We start from the raw sequence: 27,814 nt of genomic DNA on the forward strand, positions 1-27,814 counted from the left end.
GTAAAAACTATTCTTAGTTCATAGGCCATAAAAAAACTGATGGTGGGCAAGATTTTGCCAGCGGGCTGTTTGCCAACACTTGCTCTGTGAGCCTGAAGCTCTTCCCTGGAAAACTGTGATAAAAGACCAGGACTTCTCAGAAGAGGGAAGGCAAGAGGCCCACACCAAGTTCACAATGTTGAGGAAGCTCCCTGAGAGTTTTTAGCAAACGTTCTCCAAGTTACGGGCATGGGGGACATCCCAGGCCACTCTGCCCCGCTTGTCAGTGCCTGTGAGTTGAGCCAGAGGGTAGAGGTGGAAGAGCGAGAGGGACTGGACAGGTACCCAAGTGGTTCCTGATTACTGCCTGCTCTGCAGAGGGCACCCCACCCTACCAGGGAAGAAGCACCACTGCACTGAGTGAAAAGCCTCGGGGGGAGCCCACCCTGGGGCCAGTGCACCCTCAGAGAGAGCGGCAAGATGCAGACTGCACTGAGAGCAGGCAGAGGGAGACCCAGGGCGTCTTGATGGACAGGCTGGAGAGCCCGAGAGACTTCGCTGGTGCAACTGTGCTCCCAGGAGGGCCAGAAAGGTTATGTTCCTAGAAGGTAATGGGCAGCACCCGGGCTGTATCATGCTCAACCCCCTGCTCCAAGCCGATACGCAAACATTCAGCAGGAACAGAACAATTCTGCCATCTTGGATTTCGGTTTCAATGACTTCACTAGGGCCATCCAGAAAGGGTTCTCTGAGGCCAATAAAATCTCATGGAATGCCTCTGAGACTGAATGGCAGCAGGATGAAAGACCCTAACACAGAAGATCGGCCAGTTTTCAAGACACGGCTTTCACATCTCACCACGATGGCAAACATGGCCCACTCCACTAATTTTGTTTTTACACCAGCAGCCCTGAGTAGCAAGCTGTGATAATTTAGGGCCAAAAGATTCCAGCATAAAGAAAGAGTCTCATATACTAGGCAAAGTCTCTAATCCAAGAAAAAAAAATGTCAAAATACAAACCGACCTCTTCAAAAGAATTCCATCCACGGGCAATCCATCATGTGTCAACACATGAGGTCCTCCGGAAGAGACCGAAGAGTCAAGAAACCCAGCCCACATATGAAGGAAGGGGGGGCCCCAGCAGGCGGTTGTCCTCCATGAAGAGCAGTCCCCTACCACAGGAACCCAAATTACTCCTTCACCACCTTGGCTTCCTGAGGCCAGGCCTCTGTGTCCTGATATGACAGCATTTAAGAGAGGGGGAAACATAGCCAGTCTTAGGTCACTCTGTCCCCAGGGAGATCTGGAGCCTTCTGTACAGGGAGGGTAAGATGGGGCAGGGATAGGGTTTCGCTGGATACCGGGGTCTCAAGGAACATCTGGACAGGTTCCCTCGGTGGACCAGGTCCACGCATTCAGTTGACCAGATGTGGGAATGATATAAAACAGGACAGGAAGTAATGGTACCCATCTGCCCAGGCTGTTCCGACCCCTACAGGGCCCCCCTGTTCTCACACCCCCCGATTTAGAGTCAGTGTTGATGTTCTATGTGTTTGAACCCTGATGCCGTCTGACAGTGAGTTTTCTGGGCAACAGATGCCACTTGCAGAGAAATCATGGAAGGTCAAAAGCATACCAGACACTAGCTAGGCTTCCATGTCCCTCCCATTGGCCTTCAGAAGAGGAGCCGAAGATCGCAACCTGATTTAACACCTTAAAGAAAGCAGGGACATGGAGCAAGGCAGAATCCCACTCCAGGGGCCCCCGGTGGCCAGAGAAAAGGCTCACACAGCTGAGGACCATGGTGGATTATTACCAATGGAACCAAGCTGTTGCTCCTGTAGCCCCAGCTCTTCTGAGCACTGAGCCTGTACTTCATATGAAACCTTAAATATTACTGATGATTTCTTCTTGGACAACTGAAATCAAGACCTTTACTCTATTCGACTCCAATACATTTTTACAGTGCTGCTGTGATGCAGCTGAATTCTATTATTTCCCACCAAGGAGTGATAGACGTGGGGCAGTTTCCTGTCCCTTTGGGACATTCAGTCCCGCCATGTTGAAGATATCATGTTGATAGGTCCAAATAAGGAAAGACAGCACCAGCTTTGGAGCAGATAAAGATCCACAGGAACGTCTACGGGTGGCTCGTGACTCCTGACACACTACTCACCCCTATGTCAGATTCTCAGAAGGAATGAGGTCTAAGTTCAAAGACTGATCCCTGAGGCAATGAAGGAAAATCCACTCCTGTCTTGGTTTAGATCAACAACTAAGTTGAGGGGGAGAAATGAATTACAGTAGATGGGGTAGAGAGAGAAGATGGGAGGGGAGGGGATGGGGGACAGTAGAGGATAGGAAAGGCAGCAGAATACAATAGACACTAGTATAGCAATATGTAAAACAGTGGATGTGTAACCGATGTGATTCTGCAATCTGTATACGGGGTAAAAATGGGAGTTCATAACCCACTTGAATCAAAGTGTGAAATATGATATGTCAAGAACTATGTAATGTTTTGAACAACCAACAATAAAAATTAAAGAAAAAAAAACAACTAAGTTGAAAATCCAAGTAGTCTTTGTTTATTAAGTGAAATTATATATTCAAGCAAAAGGGGCACCTGGTCCCTTGGATAAGTCCTTACATAAAAGTTTTCTACTCCCCTGAGCTCTCCCTTGGGAGCCAAAGCCACCTGAGGTCCTCATAGTAAGATGTGCCTGCGCATGCTTGGGTTTGGCCTAATGGTGATTTGTCCAGTGGGCAGTGACCCCCAATGGCCCACTGGACAAGTCACCATTCTGGATAGTAAGAGCCAATACCTGCAACGGGCCAAATTAGAAGCCATTACCTTTGCCCTGGACAGTACTCCTAAGGATTTTATGTTCTCACAGATCCATGGACTGAGGCTAATGGCCTGGCTGTCTATTTGGGTACCTGGGGGATGGCAGACTAGAATGTTAAGACATCTTTCTGCACGACATTGGAGCCATACAGTGAGACACTCATGTAACCCATGGGAACATCCCTTACCATCATGGGAAGGACCAATACCAAATGATACTGAATGGAACCACGAGGCTGTCAGAAGTGCAGAGCCCAGGCACCCGGCTTCAGCCCCTGGATTCAACCTCGGACTGGCCTCTCTCAATCCTGCCACTATAACCCACTGGGCTTAAAAGATGAACCCCCATCTCTAGCCCAAGGACCCTGAAATGGCCTACCTGGCCTGGCAGCCATTGAAACAGGGACATGTAGCTCAAAAATGTGCCTGAGCATACTTGCCAAATAGACTACGTGGTCATCTGCCACCACCTGGTGGCCACAAGTATCAGGCCACAACAGACACTTATTTCTTGTGTGAATGGCAGGTTCTGGCTACACAATTATAGCACATAAGACTGAAGTGGCCACGTTTGTCATTGTCCAGACCAGCCGTAATCAAGTGATGAACACCATCATGGCAGGAAGGACTCCACCGTGAACCCATGGCCGTGACATTCGATGGAAAACCTCCTGTCACCATCAACATGCTGAATGGACTTTTCAAGGACTCAGCTGATGAAGATTTCTGGACAGACTTCATTATCAGCAGCATAAAGGACACATCTCCATCAGGGAAGGCGGGCATTAAGTGCAGCTGCTCCCTGTAAGGGAACGGCCCTTTGGAAAGACAGAAAGAGAGAGGGACAGGCTCTCCATATCTGTGATTCAGCATGTCAACCTCACCTGCTCCTCTGTCTGTCACGACAGTAACATGGGCACCAGGAAACCCTGACACGTGCTATCTTTGCGTCACACCAATGGGTCGCTTCTCCCACCAGCTGGTTTCAGGCAGAAGAGACAGTAGAACACAAGGACCCATGAGTCATGGACTCTAGAATGTCCCCAGAGTGGCTCACTCAGGCAACCACGGGCCCTGCAAGTTCTGTCATCCTGCCCCAATCTCCATGGCCTCTTTTCCATGAGGACACATGTGCTGTGAGGTCGCAGCAAAGAGAAATAGTGGCTCTGATTAGACAAGAGATTATCTGGCTGTGGAGGGAGAGCAGCCCCAGCAGTGAGAGAGGCTCACCTCCTGCATCCAGCAGCGCACCCTGCCCACAATCAGGAGCCCCTGGGGTAAAGCAAGGTGACCACAAACCCGACCCTCGGGGGGCCCATGATTCTTGTCCACCAGTGATGAAACAGAAAAGCCCATGTGACCGTGGTCAGGGCCCAGTTATTCTGACCCCCTCCCCTCCTGTGTGAACACCAGAGCCGCACACCCTCGTCCTCTCCTGATCCAAACTCATGTGCATCTCTGGATGCCCAGCTGGTCAGGAGTTACGCCATACGAGGGAAGTGAGGCCGCAATCTCCTTATGTCCATGTCCCTGTGGCATAACAAAGTAATATTAATCTAAATAAACACAACAGCAAATGCCAGTTGGGGGTACTTTGGCCCTGTGGGTATGATTGGATATAGGGGGGAAGGAACCACCCCCAGTGGAGAGTACCCTGGGCCTACCTATCACTCCCTGTAATTACTTGCAATGACATCATGTCCCCCTTATTGGGTCCCCATGCAAAGAGGTCCGCACCATCTGGAAATGCAGAACTCCCGAGCCCACCCAGCACTGTGCACACTGTTCCCTATCCTCAGAGTGCAATCCTGGAGACAATGGTCAGCGTCTTGTCCTTAAATTTATCCACCCCAACCAATGAGACGGCACACCCTGGAAGATCATTACCCACTCACTGTGGGTAGCTGGCCCTACAGATGATAAACCAGCCTTAGGCCAAGTGTGCCTGCTCAGGGAGGCATGAGCACTGTCACCAACTCTTCCACAGGTGTGACAGGTCATACTCACTGGAACAGATAGATGCTGCCCAGTTATCTAAATTAGACCTACTAGTCATTCCCTCAGAAACTTGTTCAGATGGTTATGTTCAGGATCTAGGAATACCTGAAATTCATATTTCTAATTGATCTCACCCCAGCGACCAGAGTCTGATGATATTGTCTCAATCAAGTGTTGTATGAATCAAAGTTGATAAATCTCGTCCCAGCCCATCACTGTGACAAGGTGGCATACTTGGGTGAAAACTTGAGTTCAGGCAAGAACTTGAGGAACCAAGAAGCAAGTTACTGAGATATCCCTGCACTTCCCTGCAGACTGAGCCAATCCCCAAGGCTAACCATCCTCAGATCTGAGGCATCTCTTGTCAAGCAAGCATAAAGCAGACCAAGGCCCAAGAGCCTGGGGTGAAGGATACGGGCTGGCTTCCTGAGTGCTTCGTGAAAGGCGCTGAGCCCTTGGCCCGAGGATCTCAACCTTGGCACAACCCTCCGTGCGCATAGCACAATCAGCTCCATCACGTCCTCCCATGGAACCAAGAGACAGGAGGATCCGGGGCCCCGTCTTTCTGGGCTGTGAGTATAAGCTGTCTTGCAAGGGTCACCTGAGTCTTGCTGCCTACTTTTCGCAGCAAAGGAACTGTCTCAAGCTGACCTGATTGCTGGAAGCGTCATCTCGTTTGCATTCTGGTCACCTCTGCAGGCTTCCTCCCTGATATTGAACAGAGGATGAGAACAAGGATTTCCCACGGAGCCCAAACCTGGGTGACATTTGACTCCAGAGCCGGCATGTCTCAAAGAGAATTTGTGATGAGATTCGAGAGAGAGGGTGGTGTTGGGGCCCAAAGGCCTTCGTCCCGGCAGCAGTGAAGACTTCGTGGCGGGGAAGAGACATGGGGGAGGCATCTGGACTAGGATGGGGTAGAAGAATGGACCAGGCTAAAGGAGTATTTTGTATTCCTCTGACCCTCTGCTGTTTTGACAAGATGAGCTCTCCAGCGAGATGAGCACTCTCGATGTGGCCGTGGGTTAGACGGGAGCAGGAGGAACACTGAGGCTGAGCTGCTGCCTGGTGACACTTCCTTTCAGAAAGCACGCATGGTCTCATTTGCATAGCCCCACACTTGAGATTTGAGCATAAGTCTGTGGAGATGGAAAAGAACAGGCTTTCCCTACACTAACAGCTAAAACAGATGGCCAAGGATCCAATTTGTTTAGAATAAATTACTGCTACCATGAGTGGAATAATTTACATATATGATTTTTGTAAATCCTTCATCTAAATTGGCTAGTCTTCAATAACATTACTTGGATAATGACTCTCCTTAGAGAATATAATTTATTGGGAACCAGGTAAACTTAAATTTACAAACGCAACTGAGTAAAAGTTTTAAGTGTGTAGGTGATGAGGTAAGAAACACATATACCATATATAATATGTAGCACTTCACAAACAAAAAACTTGTTTCATTTATCACATTATCTAATGTTCCAGATATTGTAAGGCACATTATTATTTTATGACCACTTGAAAAGGAAACAATTACTACTAATTAGATTTACCTAATTACAATTCAGAACCCTTCCATACAAAAGCAGTGTGGAGATTCCTCAGAAAACTTGGAATGGAACCACCATTTGACCCAGTTATCCCACTCCTCAGTATATGCCTAAAGGAATTAAAAGAAGCATATCATAGTGATGCAGCCACAAAAAATATTTATAGCAGCTCAATTCACAATAGCTAAGCTATAAAATTCACCTAGATCCCCTTGAATAGATGAATGGATAAAGAAAATGTGGTATATATACACAATGGAATATTACTCAGCCATAAAGAAGAATGAAATTATGGCATTTGCCAGTAAATTGATGGAACTGGAGACTACCATGCAAAGTGAAATAAGGCAATCCCCCCAAAACAAAGGCCAATGTCCTCTCTGATATGTGGATGATAACTCATATTAAGGGGGGGGGCAGGGGGAAAATAGAAGTTCATTGGATTTGACAAAGTGAAATGAAGAGAGGGAGGGGAATGGGGATAAGAAAGCAGAATGAATTGGACATACTTCCCCATGTTCATATATGAACACACCACCAATATAATTCCACATCATACACAACACAGAGTGGGAAGTTATACTCCATGTATGTGTGATATGTCAAAATATATTCTACTGTCACGTATAACTAAAAAGAACAAATAAAAAAATTAAAAAAGAACGCTTCTATACAATATACAGAGTTCCATCGAAAACCTTCTTTTTGTAAGAGATGTGCAGTTTCTGACTCCTAATCTACTGACAGCTGTTCTTCAGATTCTGAGGTTCACAGTTTTCACACTTTCCTAGAACATGCCTTTCTCTCTACAGTCCCCCTCTCCCAGAAAGATCATGCACTCTCTTGCCTTTGAGGACTGCTGATCCCCACTCCTAACCTGCACAACTCCCCTGCACTCCAGAATCACACATAGCCTGCTTCCTGGAGATCTCTGGTTGTCTGATAGTATCTCACTCAAAACTGAACTCCCAGCTCCTCTCAAAATCCATTCCATTACCTCCACCACCTGGGCTGAGAAAAGTGCATTTCTGCTTGCCCTTGGAATCCCCCAGACACACCTAATGCCCTACACTCTACATCCAGCCCATCAGGGAACCTGGTTACTCCCCTCTTCTAGAAAATACCAAGAATCTTACCACTTCTCCCATCCCCATTGCCCACCCTGGCCTGAGCCACCACCGTCTCTCACCTGGTTACTGTCCTCACCTCCCAGCCTCCTCGCAGGTCTCCTTGCTCCTAACCTTGCACACCTGCAGGCCTTTCTCAACACTGTCGCCAGGTAGACTGAATCCTATCACAGTCCTGCTCACAGGCTGTCCAGACCCAGAGTGTGCTCTCCATGTGTCTTAGGAGACTCCTTATCTGCTTCAGACTTCTAACTGGAGTCAGGTTCTCCAAGAGATGTGCTGGGCCACCCACTGACACCACCACGCCCTCCCCCACCCCAGCCACTCCCCTTCCCTGCTCGCCCTCACCCCTTGGCACCCATCCTCAGCTGCCCACTGGGTAATTCACGTTTTATTAGTAGGGAGGCACATTGTCGAGTGAAGGAAAGAAGAAAGCGGGGAGCACACACAGGGATGGATTCTACGCGATGCTAAACTGCGAGGTATTAGAAGGCAGGAGATGGAGCTGCAGGTTGCAGAAGCAGAGAGGTTATGGTGACAGATCCACAGGGACACTAGGAACAATGAGAAGGAAGGCCTGGGGCAGACCCAGACACTTGGCGTGGAGTTGAGGTGGCGCTCTCCAGGAACCCCTCGGAGACTTGCCAGCGGCCCGTCCCTACACGTGGCCCGAGCTGATTCCGTGTAGAGCAGGAAGCCCAGAACGGGGCTTTACCTTCAGTAGGCCAAAAGCTAAGGAACAGCACGTGGCCTCCAGGTTTGTCATGTCAAGTCCACAGACCCACCATTTGAGGTGGTATAAAGCCATCCCAGCCATTTGTTTTTGAAGTTATTCAGAATCAGTCGTGTGGAATGATGGTACTTACCTTTACTTGGGAAATTCTCATGAAATACCTGTATTTGTGTAAGTGTTCTTCATAAAAGGAAAGGAATGGGACCCTATGCTCCATGCTCAGATGAATAGTTTTGGAGGAAGAATATCTCAGATGAGCATATTAGGGGATTTCCCTAATACCAAAGGTAACATTTTGAATTGCAAGTGTGATCACTGTATGTGACTCAGTATCACAGCAAAGCAAATTGCCTGTGAAGGTGATTTCATCACCAGCAGAACTGTGTATCCCATTCCAAAAGAAATAACTCAAAAATCTCAGATCCTAATGTAGTTGAAGGTGCTTAAATAACTACATTTGGATGTGTGTGTGTGTTGGTGCTGAGCTTTGCAAACAGAAAAATCAAAGAATCCCATGGAAGGTCCCTGTGATGCTTCACCAAAAGCATCAACCAAACAGGTCCTTGAGCTTTTGTGTACTGTGAGGTGGCAGAAGCAGGTGCCAAACCCAGGTCTGGCTTCCTTGCCCTTCCTCCTCGGAGACGTAGCCACTTTCTTTAAGAGGACCTGACTTGTGACTGTGTTATAGTGTATGTGCATTGAGATTTGTGATATGATTTAAAAGATTTGGGGGAGCACATAAAATGTAATCTATATTGATCAAAACTATTATATTTCGCTAAAATTTATCTTGGGTAAAATGGAAGAAGAGGGCAATAGTACTTTTGTGAATGTCTTTATTTTCGATTTTATGGTCTTTGTTGAATGGATTCTGCATTTGATCATACCATAATGGCCTCCCTGGAGAACCAACTATCTTGCAAGTGAAATTTAAGGACCTTTACAAACATAACTCATTCTTGTCCCGTGCTCCAAGCCTGTGTTTTTGAAAATTGTGTTCTAAGAACTCTATGACTCTCCCCTCCAAACCAAGATTTTGTGGTAAAATAAATTGAGAAACGCTGCATGCGATAATCCCTCCTTTGAAAATGTCTAATTATCTTAGCATATGAAGAGCTCTGTTTATTGAACTAATGAGTTTGGAAAATATGGAAATACATGGAACAAATTTTGAAATCTTTCCAAATCTATTAGCTATTAATAATTCTATTGGACCTTTCTTAAAATGAAAATATGCTAAGTAGGAGGATTAATAGAATCATAGAACTGTGAAAGTTGATGACAACGCCAGAGAAGTTTCAGCAAAGGGATGAAACCACAGTGAGCGTGAAGCCCCATCAGGGGGCACATGGCACGCACTAACACCTGGGCATGAGGAGCACCTGGGAGCGCTTAAAGCAGATTCACTGTCTGCCTGTCAAGTCTGCAGCATGATACTTGGGACCTGTCTGCCTACTGGTGGTGAGCTAACCCTTAGTTCAGGAGTCAAAAAGTTGAAGAGCTCAGTAGCTACAGTGGCAGTTACATATTGTGATTCACCTACATTCACTTTGCATTTCAGAAGAATTCAACAGTGTTGTCGTGGGTCTCCGAGGAAGAGCAGCTGGCATCCTGACAGTGCACTTTAATGGGGAAAAAGAAAATGAAGGCTTCCGCTTGAGAGAACGGGTGTGGGATGATCATGCCACCAGAAATCACTAGTCATGGTGAAAGTCTATCAACGTGTGGCTCTTCCAGATAATTCCCTCAAACCACCTAAGCACAGATTCTTGATTCTGCTGTTTCTGGGAAAGCACATTTCCATGATGTGTGTGACATACTGAGGGCCACCTGCCTCGGCTGACCTTGGACACAAAGCTACTTAACTACACAGATGTGCAGCGAAGTATCACTTAGTAAGAACGCACAGAGGGTGCTCATGCTGAATCGCAGTCTGACGAATGTTCAGACCAAGGCGGCACAAGTTATTAGTGATGATAATTTAACAACATGACATCAGCCACTTCTAGCCCATGCCAGAGGCTTGCAGGGATGCACCCCTCCTGCACAAAGCTCCAGTTGGGCCAGCTGGGGAATGTTAGCCCAGCGCTGGGAAGAGCCCTGAGGAGCTCAGGCGAAAGGCCACCGCCCCATCCCCACCATTGAGCACTCTGGAATCCTGCGACTTTGTGTCCAGTAAGGTGCTTCTTGCTTTTTGCAGCTCTTTGGGGCGTTCTGTAGACTCTGCGATAGAGGGTCAGCTTTTCTATGGGGCTGAACTGTGGGGCTGCCTGGAGCTGACGGCATGGGGAGAAAGGCGAAGCAGACACTGGGACATCTGTGAGAGAGGTGGAGTCCTGAGGGCGAGCACCAACACTGGGACCTAATTCCACCGGTGAGAGACAGAGTAGAGACCAGGCACGTCTCCCCTACGGCACCCAGAACTCCTGGACTCCCCCGGTCACGGCCAGAGGCTCCCCATCCTGATTGGTCCCGCAGCTCCCCTCCTGATTGGTCCTGCAGCTCCCCATCCTGATTGGTCCTGCAGCTCCCCATCCTGATTGGTCCTGCAGCTCCCCATCCTGATTGGTCCCGCAGCTCCCCATCCTGATTGGTCCTACAGCTCCCCATCCTGATTGGTCCTGAAGCTCCCCATCCTGATTGGTCCTGCAGCTCCCCACCTGATTGGTCCTACAGCTCCCCCATCCTGATTGGTCCTGAAGCTCCCCATCCTGATTGGTCCTGCAGTTCCCCCATCCTGATTGGTCCTGCAGCTCCCCCATCCTGATTGGTCCAGGGAGCTCTTGTTCCTCCTTCCACCATTGCCCATTATGTCTCTTCTGGGAGGGAAGCTTCTGTTCACCTTGCTCCCAACAATCCACAGCCCCAGTCTAGACCACTGTAGTGTTCCTGTCTCTGCCTCCTACTTTGTCCAGACTTTTTTACAAGCTTTCCATCCCCCTAGAATAAAATCCAGAGTCAGCCCCCCTCAAGGACCCTCATCATCTGGCCCTCCCCACCTTGGTCCCGCCATCCTCCTGGCTCTTCCAGCAGCCAGGTAACCTCTGGGTGCTTGTCCCTGGTCCTCTGGTTGTTCTGATACTGGCTCCAGACGCCCACGGGCTCTTCTGCCCCCTTCAGGTCTCTGTTTCATGGCACTTTGTGGAGAAGCGTCACTGACCACTCCACCCCTCCCCGCCGCCTCCCCTGCCGTGCTGGCACTGAGCTTCTTTTCCCTCTTCAAAGCACTTAGCACCGCTGACACACTGCATATTTTATGTGTTCCTCTCTGTGTGTCTGCATGAATTTCACTCCATAGAACAGGGTTTCACTTTGTTTTGTCCCCCACTATATCCACACTTCCTGGCACATAGTAGGCACTAAATGCATATCTGCTAATCCTGAACATGGTCACTCCCTGCATCCTGTAGTGTGGGTCACTTTATGGAGCCCTGGAAGCTATAATTTGCAGCTTCATGTGACTGTAGTCTGTGGGTCTTACTTCACTAATTAATTACAGATCCTTTTATGGATGTGTGGTAATAATGGTGGTTTTTTTATCATCTAAGATAAGAACTAGTTATGTTGTGATTGAATTGTAACTTTGCATTAGTAATTTATTCCACAGAGATAAATGGATGGTTGTAATTAGGAGTGACTAAGATAAGATTTAATAAGCATCTTGATCTTTCTCAAGAATCTAATTGCTCAGATTAGTCTGTCATCTCTGAAAGCCATAAGTAGTACAAACAATTTATGTATCACTCTCAGCAACTTACAACACAGGGATGCACTGGGACTGCTGAAGAACCTGACACCTCTCATTATCATATTTGCCTGTTATAGATTTATGGGCATGGTGAGTTTTTAAATAAAAGGTCATTGTAATTTTTCCAGTTATCTTTATAAAATTATACCAATTAACTTGTAAAGTTTATTTTTATTATTCCAAAAAAGAAGTTTTAGCAACATCCGTGTGCTCTATAGGAAGAAAAAAAAAGAAAGAAAGAAAGCTTTCAGATTGCCTACTCATTCTGTCCTGGCTGAAGAACAAGCATAGAGTCCTCTCCTATTTCCTTATTCTGCTCCTCTGGAGAGGTCTATGTGATGCTTGCCAAATTGCCTGAAAGCAGTGTCTCTCGCTACTGGGCATGGGTTTCAAGTGACACACATGATGATACAGAGGGCCAGATGATTGAAGAGAGTACCCCCATGAGCTGTGTGCAGTGCAGAGGAGGCATACAGAACATGCAAAAACTTTGACCACTCAATTACCTCTTCACTCATCTATGAACGCTAACTATTCATAAGCCAGACATTTGAAGTAAAAGAACATCTAAAAGCTATCTTGTTAGGCCTGGGGTATGAGATGTCCCCCAAAAGTTCTTGTTAATGCAGGAATAGTCAGAGGTGAAATAATTAGATTATGAGAGCTATGACCTAATCAGTCCATCCTAGCTTGAATGGCTGGGTGGTAACTGCAGGCTGGTGGGGCCTGGTTGGAAGAGATGGATTGTTCTTCCTAAGGTCACTTTGTGTGTGCATTCTCTCCCCCCCACCCCCCGCCTTCTCTCCCACCTACCCTCCCTCCCTCTCTGAATTTCCCACCACCTCCTTACTGCCCTGAAGGGAGCAGCGTTTCTGCACTGGGCCCTTCCTCCATGATGTTCTGCCTCATCAGGCCCAGAGCAATGGAGCCAGCCATCTATGGATTGAGACCTCTGAAACCATGAGCCCCCAAAAAACTTTTCCTGCTCTAAGTTTTCTTACCAGGTATGTTGGTCAAGCAACACAAAAGACACAGACTATTAGTTCAACAGATTAGCCTGTGCTGAAAGAAAATTCTCATTTGGAGTGAGCAAACACTTGTAGAAACACTTCTTCTAATGTCTATACAGTCACATGTTTTTTTAAACTGCAAAATTAATATTAAAAGTGAGTCATTTCTCTCCATCTTCTTCTCTTCCATCTCACTCTCAACCAGTTCTTGAAGTGCTGGATTCCCTGTGAGCATTGCTGGCACCAAGCCAACTGGAAGTTGACTTGGGTATATGTTACTTTGGATGGAGTGGAATATATTTAAGTAGTTGTTAGTCATTTAAAGTAATTAGATCATGGCCAGTTGTTATGGTAATAGTTGGATGGCTTCTAGGAATACATCTATTTCTCACTGTGCCAAGTCTCCCAACACTGAGATACACCAGCCAGGGCCAGAGAGCACATGGATTATATTTATGTGAAACATATGTTATGGACTTCCAATGTGCCTGTTATGGGAGCATGTGAATGATGGAGATTCAGCTAAGTTCAAATTGTACAGAGCCAAATCTCATCTGTGAGAAATGCTTTTCATCACAAATATGTGAAATGATACATAGAAAATATATGTCCAGTCATAATGGAAGCTGTCTTGTATCAGAGGTGGCACATGCAGTTATAAATGCTCTATATAGTTCTGCTTCTTTTGGATGAGATTTACAAAAAATAAAATTATGCAAACTGTGTTGACACAGCACAAGCTCTGTTAGTGACACTCTATACAAACACATCTGCATGTTAAGTTTCACATCTGAGACTGCAAAGCCTCGAGTGTCATCCAAGGCACCCTGCTTGGGGGACATCTGCAGGTTCCAGGTAGGGAGGCAATTGACATTTACCACCAGCAGCGGTGAGACAGCCTGTTTGGGCAAGTGTCTCAGTGACAACTCTTGGACATGTTTGAAATGATCTTGAGTATACTGTGGCCAATTTGTATAACTTTTGTATTTCAGATAATTAATTTTATGTAATGTTTCATAAATGATTCTCTTCAATCTGAAAAAGAATTTAAGATTTCTCAAATTTGAAATGCTTAGGCATGTTAAAAACTCAAGCAGAAGAAAAAATTGGTAAAGATTTCCCCGAATTTGACAAATTCCCTACACTTTCATAACTACAAACTATGAAGCTGGAAGAAACTTACCCTAAACAATCCAAAATAATCTTAAAGTTTTTATTAAGCACGATAGACCAAAAAAAAATCTCTATTGCCCTATAAAAACACTTATAAAATCATTATTATATAAAGGGCCAATCAAAATATGAGCCATAAATTATAGGGAAAAAATACAATAGAGATGTAGGTGGTTAATAAAAACACAGTGTTAATGTTCTGTTGGGCAATGGCCATGTATTTGTCAGCCTCTAGTCATTTGAAGCTTGTTTTTACTCCTTTTTGCATTGTGACTAATCCTTCAGTGTCGCCTTGGTTTTAGTTGAATTCCTGTGTTCTCTTCCTGATGAACAGCTCAGGCCCCACCAAGCGTGCTCTGCCTGGAAGCCCAGCCACGGCGCACAGCAGGCGAGAGGTCGCTGCAGAGATTCCTTCTGAACACTCCTCTGCGCCTCCTCCCCAAACCCCGAGAATTCCGTGGCCATCAGGATCCCCGTCCACACGGAGCCCCCTGTTTTAGTTGGAGAGAGACAAACAATACAGTAAAGGAGAAGCCGTTCAGAAGGTGAGCTGTTGATCAGCGCTCGGAGGGAGCTCAGCGGGCGCAGGAGGGGCGCTCCAGGGGGACCTGGGGGTGGGCGCGGGACAGCACCCCGCCAGAGCCCAGCGCTGGGCCGGCGCGCAGCGTGGCCGCTCCGAGCCACAGAGGGCCCAAGGAGGAACCGCAGAGGGCCCCAGAGGCCTGCACCTGCTGTAATATTACATCAGAATACAATAGGGCGAAGCTACCAGGGGGCAGTGCTAATGGGCATCAGTCCGAATGCCCAAGATGTGCAGGTCCTTTAAGTGTTTCCAGGTCTCTGTGTGTTTGAAATATTTCATAAGTAAAGAGATGTTTGGGTCTCCTCAAGAATTTATTAGAAAATGAGAAAGGTTGAAAACATCGCATCAGCCTGGGATGAAGACCGCAAAGGCCTCGGAGAGAAGGTCAGCCTCGCAAGGGGGAAACTGAGGCCGAGAGAAATGACGTCACCAGCCAGGGCAGGCCGGTGGCAGAGCTGGCCTTCAGAACCCAGAAACGACCATTTCTTATTTTTCTTAGAAATGTGTTTTCTCTCTATCCATTTTTATTATTTCCACATAAACATTCTGAAAATCATCTATTTTCCTATTTCAACTGTAGGGTGTAGAATCACCTGCAATTACATATGATTACACTATCAGATTTTAATAATTCTACTTTTATTTTTTTTTTTGTTTTTTTTTTCTTTATTATAAAAATTTATATTTATTTCTTTTTTTTTTCATCTTCCATACATTTGATTTAAATGAGTTATGCATTTCCATTTTTACCCCAAATACAGATTGCAGAATCACATCAGTTACACATTCACAATGTTTACATAATACCATATTAGTGACTGTTGTATTCTGCTAACTTTCCTATCCCCTACTATCCCCCCTCCCCTCCCCTCTCATCTTCCCTCTCTATCTCATCTGTTGTTGTTCCATTCTCTCCCTTCCCCCCCTTTCCCCTCACAATCTTGTATATGTGATTTCGTATAAAAATGAGGGTGTCCTTCCGTTTCCATGCACTTTCCCTTCTCTCTCCCTTTCCCTCCTATCACTCGTCTCAGTTTAATGTTAATATTTTCCTCATGCTCTTTTCCTCTGTTCAGTTCTTAGTTGCTCTCCTTAAATCAAAGAAGACATTTGGCATTTGTTTTTTAAGGATTGGCTAGCTTCACTTAGTATAATCTGCTCTAATGCCATCCACTTCCCTGAAAATTCAATGATTTTGTCATTTTTTATTGCTGCATAATACTCCATTGTGTATAGATGCCACATTTTTTTTATCCATTCATCTATTGAAGGGCATCTGGGTTGGTTCCACAGTCTGGCTATTGTGAATTGTGCTGCTATGAACATGGATGTGGCAGTATCCCTATAGCATGCTCTTTTAAGGTCCTCAGGGAATAGTCCGAGGAGGGCGATAGCTGGGTCAAATGGTGGTTCCATTCCCAGCTTTCCCAGGAATCTCCATACTGCTTTCCATATTGGCTGCACCCTTTTGCAGTCCCACCAGCAATGTACAAGTGTACCCTTTTCCCCACATCCTCGCCAGCACTTATTGTTGTTTGACTTCCTAATGGCTGCCAATCTTACTGGAGAGAGATGGTATCTTAGGGTGGTTTTGATTTGCATTTCTCTGACTGCTAGAGAAGGTGAGCATTTTTTCATGTACTTATTAATTGACTGTATGTCTTCTTCTGAGAAGTGTCTGTTCAGGTCCTTGGCCCATTTGTTGATTGGGTTATTTGTTATCTTATTGTTTAATTTTTTGAGTTCTTTGTATATTCTGGAAATTAGGGCTCTATCTGAAGTGTGAGGAGTAAAGATTTGTTCCCAGGATGTAGGCTCCCTATTTACTTCTTTTATTGTTTCTCTTGCTGAGAAAAAACTTTTTAGTTTAAGTAAGTCCCATTTGTTTATTCTTGTTATTAACTCTTGGGCTATGGGCGTCCTATTAAGGAATTTGGATTCTGATCCCACAATATGTAGATCGGAGCCAACTTTTTCTTCTATCAGGTGCAGGGTCTCTGCTTTGATATCAAGCTCCTTGATCCATTTTGAGTTAACTTTTGTGCATGGCGAGAGAAAGGGATTCAGTTTCATTTTGTTGCATATGGATTTCCAATTTTCCCAGCACCATTTGTTGAAGATGCTATCCTTCCTCCATTGCATGTTTTTAGCCCCTTTATCAAATATAAGAAATTTGTAATTTTGTGGATTGGTTTCTGTGTCCTCTATTCTGTACCATTGATCCACCTGCCTGTTTTGGTACCAGTACCATGCTGTTTTTGTTACTATTGCTTTGTAGTACAGTTTGAACTCTGGTATCGCTATACCTCCAGATTCGAACTTCCTGCTTAGTATTATTTTTGCTATTCTGGGTCTTTTGTTATTCCATATGAATTTCATGATTGCTTTATCTATTTCTACAAGAAATGCCATTGGGATTTTGATTGGCATCGCATTAAACCTGTAGAGAAGTTTGGGTAATATCGCCATTTTGATAATGTTAGTTCTGCCTATCCATGAACAGGGTACATTTTTCCATCTTCTAAGATCTTCTTCTATCTCTCTCTTTAGGGTTCTGTAGTTTTCATTGTATAAATCTTTCACCTCTTTTGTTAGGTTTATTCCCAAGTATCTTATTTTCTTTGGGGATATTGTGAATGGGGTGGTTTTCCTCATTTCCATTTCAGAAGTTTTGTTGCTGATATACAGGAATGCCTTTGATTTATGCGTATTGATTTTATATCCTGCCACTTTGCTGAATTCATTTATTAACTCTAGCAGTTTCTTTGTAGACCCTTTTGGGTCTGTTAAGTATATTATCATGTCATCCGCAAATAGCGATAATTTAAGTTCTTCTTTTCCTATTTTTATGCCTTTAATTTCTTTTGTCTGTCTAATTGCTCTGGCTAGTATTTCAAGAACTAAGTTGAATAGAAGTGGTGAAAGAGGGCATCCCTGTCTAGTTCCAGATTTTAGAGGGAATGCCTTCAGTTTTTCTCCATTTAGAATGATGTTAGCCTGAGGCTTAGCATAGATAGCTTTTACAATGTTGAGGTAAGTTCCTGTTATCCCTAGTTTTTCTAGTGTTTTGAACATAAAGGGATGCTGTACTTTGTCAAATGCTTTTTCTGCATCTATCGAGATGATCATATGGTTCTTATCTTTAAGTCTATTGATGTGGTGAATAACATTTATTGATTTCCGTATATTGAACCAGCCTTGCATCCCAGGGATGAATCCTACTTGATCATGGTGCACAATTTTTTTGATATGCTTTTGCATTCGATTCGCCAGGATTTTATTGAGAATTTTTGCATCTAAGTTCATTAGAGATATTGGTCTATAGTTTTCTTTCTTTGAAGTGTCTTTGTCTGGTTTTGGGATCAGGGTTATGTTGGCCTCGTAGAATGAATTTGGAAGAGCTCCTTCTTTTTCTATTTCTTGAAATAGCTTGAAAAGTATTGGTATTAATTCTTCTTTGAAGGTTTTGTAAAATTCTGCTGTATACCCATCCGGTCCTGGGCTTTTCTTAGTTGGTAGTCTTTTGATGGCCTCTTCAATTTCTTCTTTTGTTATTGGTCTGTTTAAATCGTGTGTGTCTTCCTGACTCAATCTGGGCAGATCATATGACTTAAGAAATTTATCGATATCTTCACTATCTTCTATTTTATTGGAATATAGAGTTTCAAAATACTTTTTAATTATCTTCTGTATTTCTGTAGTGTCTGTTGTGATATTGCCTTTTTCATCCCGTATGTTAGTAATTTGCGTTCTCTCTCTTCTTCTCTTCGTTAGCGTGGCTAAGGGTCTGTCGATCTTATTTATTTTTTCAAAGAACCAACTTTTAGTTTTATCAATTTTTTCAATGGTTTTTTTTGTTTCAATTTCGTTGATTTCCGCTCTGATTTTAATTATTTCTTGTCTTCTGCTATATTTGCTGTTGTTTTGCTCTTCCTTTTCTAAGGTTTTAAGATGTAGTGTGAGTTCATTTATTTGTTGGTTGTTTCTTTTTTTGAGGAATGAACTCCAGGAATTGAATTTCCCTCTTAAAACTGCTTTCATTGTGTCCCATAGATTCCGGTATGTTGTGTCTGTATTGTCGTTTATCTCTAGGAATTTTTTGATTTCCTCCTTTATATCTTCTGTAACCCATTGATCATTCAGTACCATATTGTTCATTTTCCAGGTGATGCAGGATTTTTCCTTCCTTCTTTTATCATTAATTTCCAGCTTCATTCCATTATGGTCAGATATGGTGCATGGTATTATCTCCACACCTTTATATTTACTGAGAGTCGCCCTATGGCATAATATATGGTCTATCTTTGAGTAGGATCCATGTGCTGCTGAGAAGAATGTGTATCCACTTGATGATGGTTGATATATTCTATATATGTCTGTTAAGTCTAGGTTATTGATTATGTTATTAAGTTTTATAGTTTCTTTGTTCAGCTTTTGTCTAGAGGATCTGTCCAATGGCGAGAGTGGTGTGTTGAAGTCCCCCATAATTACTGTGTTGTGGTCTATTTGACTCTTGAACTTGAGGAGAGTTTGTTTTATGAATGTTGCAGCACCATTGTTTGGTGCATATAAATTGATAATTGTTATGTCTTGTTGGTGGATGGTTCCTTTTAACAGTATATAGTGTCCTTCTTTATCCCTTTTGATTACCTTAGGTTTGAAGTTGACTTTATTCGATATGAGAATGGCCACTCCTGCTTGTTTCCGATGGCCATATGAGTGGTATGATTTTTCCCAACCTTTCACCTTCAGTCTGTGAATGTCTTTTTCTATCATATGCGTCTCCTGAAGGCAGCATATTGTTGGATTTGTTTTTTTAATCCAGGTTACTAGCCTATGTCTCTTGATTGGTGAATTTAAGCCATTAACATTTAAGGTTACAATTGAAATATGGTTTGTACTTCCAGTCATGTTTATTTATTTATTTATTTTAGATTGGTTAGTTTTCCCTCTTTGGTTATTTTTCTTCCCCTTTACTGAGATACCTCCCACTGTTAGTTTTGGGCGCTATTTTTCAGTTCCTCTTCTTGTAATATTTTGGTCAAAATGTTTTGCAGTGCTGGTTTTTTGGCTGCAAATTCTTTTAGCTTTTGTTTATCGTGAAATATTTTAATTTCATTGTCAAATCTGAAGCTTAGTTTTGCTGGATACAGTATTCTTGGTTGGAATCCATTATTTTTCAGTGTTTGAAATACGTTGTTCCAGGATCTTCTCGCTTTCAAAGTCTGTGATGAAAAATCAGTCGTTAACCTAATTAGTTTACCCCTAAATGTAATCTGCTTCTTTTCTCTCGTAGCTTTTAGTATTCTCTCCTTGTCCTGTATGTTAGCTATCTTCATGATTATGTGTCTTGGGGTTGGTCTATTATGGTTTTGGATGTTTGGGGTCCTGTAAGCTTCCAGGATTTGGCAATCCATTCCATCTTTCATCTCTGGGAAGTTTTCTAGTATTATCTCCTTTAGTAAGCCATCCATTCCTTTGGACTGATTCTCTGTGCCTTCTTCTATCCCAATGACTCTCAAATTTGGTTTTTTGATAAGATCCCATATCTCTTGGATAGATTGCTCGTGAGATTTCAGCATCTTTTCTGTGTTAACTATATTCTTTTCAAGTTGATAAACTTTGTCTTCATTATCTGATGTTCTGACTTCTACTTGATCTAGTCTGTTTGTAATATTCTCATTAGCGCTTTTAATCTGATTTACGGATTCTTGCATTTCTATGATTACAACTTGATTTTTTTTTAACACCTCTATCTCCTGATAAAGCTCATTCTTTACTGATTGAATTTGTGTGGTTAGTTCCTCTTCAAAATATACTTTCAATGCTTGGATTTGCTGTCTCATGTCTTCTCTAATATTCCGTTCCATCTGAATTAGGTATGCCCTGATTTCTTTCCCTGTCCAAGTTTCTGTTTCTGCTATGTCCTCTTGTACATTTAGATTGTCCTGCATTGTTTGTAACCCTTTTTTCCCTTGTTTTTTCATATTGTTCACGTTGCTATCCAGCTCTGTTTGACTGCTTTGTAACTGCTTTCTCCTATACATTTGTTTTGGCTTTGTATTTCTCTGTTGTTTCTCTTTTGTGTTGGGAGATTATGCCTAGAAATGTTGGGCTTTGTTGTGCTTTAAAGCAGATTCATTCAATTCATATAAGGCTTCTAGGTTCTGTATGCATATAATGTTTTGCTGTTTGTTCTTAGGTCTATACGTTTAGGTTAGGTGCTCTGGTGGTACGATGGTTAGTATGTCTTGGCTACTTTAGAAGATTGCTCCACTGAAGGTGGATACTACCAGGCAATTGGATCAGGGTGTTGTTAGTAGCTAGGTATTTGGGAGTCTTATAGACAGCCTCGAAATATTCACCTATTTGCATTTAGACAATTACACGCAATGGAAGATGTAATGCTTGGGATGAGAGTTGGGGGGTAAGGGGATGAAGGTGCTGTTAAAAAGATAAAAGGATGGAGGGAGAGATAGATTAGAGGGGAATGAAAAGAACAATAAAACTTGAAATGGGATAGAAAGAGAGAAAGAGTAGGGGGGAAAGGATCAGGGAGAGAATAAGGTGAGAGAAAAAAAAATATATCGGCAGCATCAACCACAACAACAACAACAAAAAAAAAAAAATTAAAAAAATAAAAATAAAAATAAAAAATAAAAAATAAAAAATAAATTAAAGTCTTGGAGATCCTCCTTCTTCTCTTCCAGTAGGTGGAGCTGTGCCCTCCAAGCGGAGCGTCTGCTCTGTACCTGCCGATAGCTATCCCTGTAGGGCGTCTTCTGGGGGTCTCTCAGACTTGTCAGTCCCGAGCCATTTCACTTCTCCAGCTCTTAACCCCCTTCCTCCTGTCAGCCTGCCAGCCAGGTCCTGTTCCCCAGAAGTGATTCTCCAGAGGTCTAGTTACACTTGCAGCCCCACCGTGTGTCCCTTTTAAGCCCCAGTGCTGTGGTAAACTGGCGGCTAAGACCCTGGCGGTCACCGCTGGTGATATGGGGGCCTTGGGGTCTGGGATCCCCTCTGCTTCCCTACGGACACGACCCCTGAGAAGTCAATGAAGTTTCCTGGCTGCCTGTATCAGTATGGGGAGTCACGCACCTGCTAAAGTGGATTCTGCTGGGAAGGAGTTCCGCCGGCCGAACTCCGATGACGTCACCTCTCTGCTATGGCGGGCCCCAGGCTCCTTGCTGTAGTGTCCGAGGGGAGGGGTGGAACTGGTCCGACCCGGTTCGCCTCAGCTCCTGCCTCGTGGGGGCTTGGCTAAAGACTTCTTCCTGCCAAGCTGTGTCTCGGCATCTAGCGGGACCCAGTCACTTTTGCTGCGGGCGGGTGGACGGATCTGCAGCTGTGCCCGCGGTGCGCGGACTGTGGAAGGTGAATCTGGTACTCCGCGTCTAGCGGCAGGGTCCTGCTCGTCCGGGTCACATAGACGTTTTTTTAAAAAATCCTAGTAGCTCCCGGGCGGTCTCTCTTCAATGGAGTTTTGCTAGGAGAATCTCCGTTGGAAGGATCCAAGAGTTATCCTTGCAACTTTATGCCCCCATCACTGGGAGTACAGTGAAAGTGCAGCCTCTCTGCCCGCCGCCATGTTCTAATTCTACTTTTAAAATAAAAAAGATCACTAAGATTTACAGTTTATAAGCCGTTTATTTCTGTGTAGGATCAATTACATCATATGGTTCTCAGACTGTAGGAGTATGAATTCTTGTTGTTAATTACATTGGAGAATGTTGGAAATGAGTTTTCTGTACATACTTAATGTGTTACCCCACTTCTTTTTGCAGCACTAAGTGAACCCTGTAAATTCAATCTAATTATTCATATCCCAGAGCTGTAAGTAAATACACATTTAAAATTAAATACAAGCATGCTCATGCTGAGAGGGAAAAACTCTAATAAAATAGCACAGATGTACTTAAAACAAATTTCTGAGTTAACTCAAAAGTAATTAAAAACATTGCAAAAAAAGGTTCATTGTCATTTAACAAAATTCAGCTTCATCTCTAGAATATGTAATCAAATTTTACTTTTTCATGAAGGCATGACAAAGTTGAGGATTGATGAAAGCTAATTTTGAGTATGATATAATATTACAGCAAAAAATGTAAAAGCATAAAATATCCATCTTAATAAAATGCTATCATAAGAGCTTAAGCTTCTCTAATGAATAGCATTGCAATATTAATTAATTTTAATGACTTTCAAGTGCATAACAGAAGGTAATGCATTATCAGAAAAATACTTAATTCTACCCTGATATTTGGTCCAGGAACAGCTTCATGACCCAGCACAAAGTAAATCTCCTTAGGAATTTGTGAACAAGAAGCCCCTGAGCCTCCTTGACAAACCAACTCTCTCCATGTTCTCTCCAAATAAGAGGTCAAATATGAGTTACTACATTTTCCCAGCCACTGTTCGATGCCTGGATTAAAAAGTTCATCATCAACTTATGTATTCTAAGATATTGTACATCCTAAATAAAAAAAAAAAAACTTAATTGACTCATTCTGCAGCAAAATTCTAAAGTCAAAACTACCTTTATCCCATTAGGTGAAAATGTACTTATATAAGAGATTAAGAAGCACATTTAAGTTTAAAATACTAACATTTGATTGATACCCTTATCCCAATAATTAAGCTAATTCTCAAGAAGTAGGAGTGAGATCCTATAAAATCCTTAAGCTAGCTTTATCAATGAAAATTAAAATAACATTTACAATGACTCCAAAAGAAAAGATGAAATGTCTCAATCAAGTTATTTTTCCCATTTTCAACAATACATACAATGTATCATTCTAATAGCCAACTTGGCCTAAGTGTTTATAATTCATAAGCACCCTCACATCTCAATGTAGTACTTTTTAGAATTTTATTGTCTGAGAGTATTTAACCTGAGCTCTCCCATGCCAAAGAATCCTCAGTGTCTGAGACTGTGTTAACGGCAGGCACAGTGCTGCTCCACAGATTTCTAAGACTCAGGCACCTTGCAACTGTACACCCACAGAATATCAACTCCTCCTCTCCCTGCTCCTCTTCAAAACCAGTATCAAAATCCACCCACAACAAATGAGAAAAGTGTGCCCAAGGGCTTTTATGAGTTTTTAAGTTCTCATAAAAAGTGCCCAGTGGTGCCAGGTCACGTGTTCAGTTCTTCTGCTCCAATCATGTGCACTCTACCACTCCTCACCAACGAATAGCACAGATTCGTGTCTACAAGGGCTATGCATAATGGCAGTGTTTTTAGAATGAAATTCTTGAAAATCAGTCACACACTTAGCACTGGATTGGCATATTGGTGTCGTCAAGTCTAGAAGTTTTTGATTCCTTCCTTTAAGGTAGGTAACACATGAACTGAATCAATTTGACATGAGCCACAGATGGCCACCTAATCTATACATTAGATTAGTAGTAAGTCATTTGCAATTTCAAATGCATTCAATTGCTTCTATCCTGCAAGAAATCATCAAGAACTCACGTGAGGGTAGTCATCCTGGGAGCAGCTTTGGAATCAGAACCTTTACCTCCATTGATAAAAATTGTTTGGAAACACATCACAAATTATCCCAAAACACCAGATTACATAAGTAACCAGGCTGCAGGTGGCATCTGTAAGGCTTTGTTATATCTAAAAGGCCCAGAGTTTCCGCGATTGTCTGCAGACACATGATCCAGGCTCGTGGCGGGGATCCAAATTCTATTCTTTCAAGCACTCTGTTGTCACTTTAGCTGCTCTGGAAGTGGCACGTGTGAAATGCCAGATTTGGGCTCAGGAACATAAGAAATTAGAGGAGAGCATATTTTAGTATCTGTCTTCTCTTGTTTCATACACCACTGAACAATGACATTTTAAAGTAGTTCCTGTTAGATAGTAATGGTTAACTATGGATCTGAGCATGGAGGGCAATCAGAAGAAAGAATAGCACAAAAAGCTCCTGGGAAAAGTGATTAAAGAAGAAAGTTAACCAGATGGGACCCACGAAATTCAGGACTCAGCCTCCAGCTGATTCTCCCCCACCCTCAACAGTGAATCACTGAATCAGACATCTAGGGACTGTCTAGTACGCATCATGCTCTAAACTTGCTACTAGAGGAAACACACTCATTTATTCTTCTTTTAGAGCACTTCAATCACTTAAAAAACTAGAGTCCTATATATAAAGGAATTCATGAATAACCCTAGAAATTAAGAATTAGTGACAAATATCAGCCCTCGATACACATCTGTTGTTGTGTCTATATAGGTACCACTGGGTTTTGGTTTGGGGTTTTTTGTTTGTTTTGCTTTGTTTTGTTTTGTTTTTTGGTACCAGGGATTGAACCCAGGGGCACTTAACCTCTGAGCCACATCCAGCCCATTTTATTTTTTTATTTTAAGACAGGGTCTCACCAAGTTGCTTAGTGCCTCACTAAGTTGCTAAGGCTGGCTTTTGAACTTGTGGTCCTCCTGCCTAAGCCTCCCAAGCTGCTCAGATTACATGTGTACACCACCACAGCCAGCTCCACCGCTGTTTAAAATCAGATGTATTAAGTTTTTGTTTTATATCTACTTAAAAATAAATGTTGGCTTTTACAAGAAAAAGCAATATCTCTATCACAACACATAAAACACACACACAAAAATTTCTTTTGAACTAAAAATTCTTATTGGGGGCTCAAATTACTTATTACAATCACCATAATGATTAAAATAAGAGAAGAATTACCAACATGGGGGACAACTGCTTCCAGCCATAGAAGAGTCAGGCCTTGAATTTTACAGAATGAAGGTCTTGGAGAAGGTTTTACAGTTATCTTCTGTGGTAATACGGAAAAGAAGCTATGCATACCTAATTGATTCAATAACTTAATAAACTACAGATTTTGGTAAATACCAAACAAGAGCATTCTTTTTAATTTTAATAATTTATCAAAAGAATTAATGATAAAAGTAAAGAATAATAAAAGTAAAGAATGATAAAAGTAAATGTGTAGTCTTAAACCTAAAGTGAGAGACTTTAAACACTATGATAGAGGTTTGATTTTCACTTCTGTAAACAGATAATGGATTTTGACAATACAATGCCACTTTCCTTGAACTTTCTGAAACACATGTAAATATTTTCTTTGGATGATAGAATATGACAGTACAATAATATCCAAAGGTGAATGGGAAATTTACAATGTTGCAGCCCTGAAATTTCAGTAACTGATGGGTCGTGGGTTTTATGAGCCAGTGTTGATTTGTTTTCAGTGCTTTACAGAATACAGTAGGCTGTCCAAGAACAGAACAGAACTTGTTACTCAGAATGCCCTCTCCCACCTGACCTTCAAACATCTACACATATGAACTATTATCTTCATTTATATGTGGGAACACAGGACTAGCTAGAGAGCCCATAGTTACAAATTCTGAATGTCCCTAACAGGCAGAATATGATGGAAATGTCTAGATGTCCCCACAGAAAAAAAAATGATAGAACCTATTACCTTGAAAAAGAGACTTCTATTATTCTAAGTTTTCTAGATTTCTGTTTACAAAAGAGACACGTACTTGTTTCCTTCTGCAGATATATCACAGGGCTCCTTAATTCAGTAAAATAAACACTTACATAATAGGGTGCCTTCTTCCAATTTTCTTTTCTCCACAAAGTCTGATTTATCGGGAAGAGCTGTGGCTAAGGCCCTGAAGAACAGGGTGGTAGGTATACTTTTCATCTAAAAAATAAAAAGGATCCTTATTAGAGATAGGGTCTATGGTGGACCTTTTCCACACGAGAATCTCCTGTCTTTAACTGAGCACGTAACATTTCCACCATCCCCAAGGGCTCGGCGAGCCGTGGAGCTGGCCAGTGTGATATAAATGAAAGGTGTTCCGTGGACTTCCCAAAACTCTCCTTCAAATGCACATAAGGAAGATGATCTCCACCTCCGATACCCATGAATTAGCTAAGCCAGTATTCCCACTGAGAAAATCTAAACAAATGCAGAATTCTGCCTGAAGAACTTGTGAAGCTAAGGAGTCGGTGAGCATTTACAAATTGAGAGGGAAGAGAGAGAGAGTGCCCCCAGCAAGGAAGGAGCAGCCCCTCCAGCTGCCTTCCTCCAGGGTACATGTTCCCCCAAATCAGCAGAAAAGACAGCACAGCTCTGCACGGCCTCATGGAGACAGCAGCACAAATACGAGACTCCAGGACCCACGTCGGAGAAGGGACTTGGAAAAGACGCACTTTGAGTAGGAATCCCAAAACTGCATCTTTTAATTAAAGATGCAAATGAAAACACCCGACCCCAACAGGAGAGGAGTCGCATTCTGTCCACCCTCAATCACTGAAATGAGTCTGTGATGATCAGATTGGCTAGTGTCCCTGAAGATCAACAAGCAAATACAAAATCTTTGAAAAAGAGACAATATCTCACAATTTTAAAACCTCTGAGGCACATATATAATACAGGCCTATATGATCAAAAATTAAGAGAAATGAGGCAATACAAGACAGATGTGCGAGAGATTTAGAAAATAAAGTTACAAGGTAAAATATTTTCAATAACTCAGTTTAGTATTTTCAGGAATGCTGGGAGCCATCAGCCAAGTAGGTATGACAAATTCCTTGCCAGCTTACTCCCATGCTGTCTAGTGGAAGGACTTCTGAAAGGTGACCTTGCTCAAGGACCAGGGCAGGATCCGTGTTTAGGGTGTTCCCCCTTTAGAATAGGGCGGTTTAGCATAATAGGAGATTAGGGTGTTCCCCCTTTAGAATAGGGCAGTTTAGCATAATAGGAGATTAGGGTGTTCCCCCTTTAGAATAGGGCGTATCCTGCTGCTGAGTTCCTCTTGAGTGCTTAGGGTCAGACAGTATATTTTGGGAGACAGAAGCCCATGTGGGTGGATTTGGGCAGAGTGTGGATTAGGGCAGAGAGTGGATTTGGGCAGAGACCGTGGATTCCCCTAGAACGTGTTTGTAGACGGCCGGTGTGAGATCGGGAATAAAGAATTGCTGTTTGAATCTACAAGCTGTGTGGAGACTCGTGATTTGTGCCCAGCCAGAGACTGCGGCACAGGAAGATAATTTTTTTAAAAA

The sequence above is a fragment of the Callospermophilus lateralis genome, chromosome 4 (genome assembly GCF_048772815.1).
Source record: "Callospermophilus lateralis isolate mCalLat2 chromosome 4, mCalLat2.hap1, whole genome shotgun sequence".
Classification (NCBI taxonomy): domain Eukaryota; kingdom Metazoa; phylum Chordata; class Mammalia; order Rodentia; family Sciuridae; genus Callospermophilus; species Callospermophilus lateralis.